Below are 948 nucleotides of genomic sequence, written 5' to 3'. Positions count from 1 at the left end.
GTTGTGTGCTCGGTTTGTGTTCAGCTCAAACATTGTTTTTCAATGGCTTTGAATTTACTTACTCAAACAGGAAAAATGTCATAAAGAGGCCATTCCAATAAATGAGTTATCTGAAAACTGAACTAAACTACTAGACTGATGGGGGTTTTAGTAATTATTGATTTGTTGAAGCCAATGTGGGGAAAACCAGTACAAGGGTGTTTTCCAGGACTTTATTTCTAGAAGTTCCTTAAATAGTTATATATAGTGCGATTTGTAAGCAGGTATTTCAAAAGCTGATTTCATTTTTTTGACTACATCTCTTACCCTATAGTGTCATCTTCAGTCTGTTGTCTGAGATGTTGCAAAAATATGCATCACATGACTTAATAGGACATTACATTTAACAATTAGATATGTATGCAACCATATCAAATACATCTAACATCAATAGAACTGCAACAAATGTTGATTATAATATTAACCTTTGGCTGAACTTCTGTCATACCACTGTTAATTTGATTTTCCTTCGACAGATCTAATTTCAAAGTCATGAAAACTGTACGAACATAATGAAAATACACCTATCAGGCATAACATTATGACCTAATATTGTGTTGGTCCCCTTTTTGCTGCCAAATCAGCCCTGACCCATCGAGGCATGGACTCCACTAGACCCCTGAAGGTGCGCTGTGGGATCTGGCACCAAAATGTTAGCAGCAGATTCTTTAAGTCCTGTAAGTTGCGAGGTGGGGACCTTATGGATTGGATTTGTTTGTTCAGCACATCCCACAGATGCTTGACCCAAGGTTTTCCAGCAGGACATTGCCCAGTGCATTACACTGCCTCCGCCGTCTTGCCATCTTATTGGTGCGTTCATGTGTTAAAAAACCCAGATAAGTAACGCACACACAACCAGCCATCCACAGGATGTAAAAGAAAACATGATTCATCCATAGATCCATGGTC

Source organism: Pseudorasbora parva, chromosome 2 (assembly GCF_024679245.1).
Source record: "Pseudorasbora parva isolate DD20220531a chromosome 2, ASM2467924v1, whole genome shotgun sequence".
Taxonomy (NCBI): domain Eukaryota; kingdom Metazoa; phylum Chordata; class Actinopteri; order Cypriniformes; family Gobionidae; genus Pseudorasbora; species Pseudorasbora parva.
The sequence above is the reverse complement of the archived record's forward strand: the minus strand, read 5'-3'. Positions refer to the sequence as shown.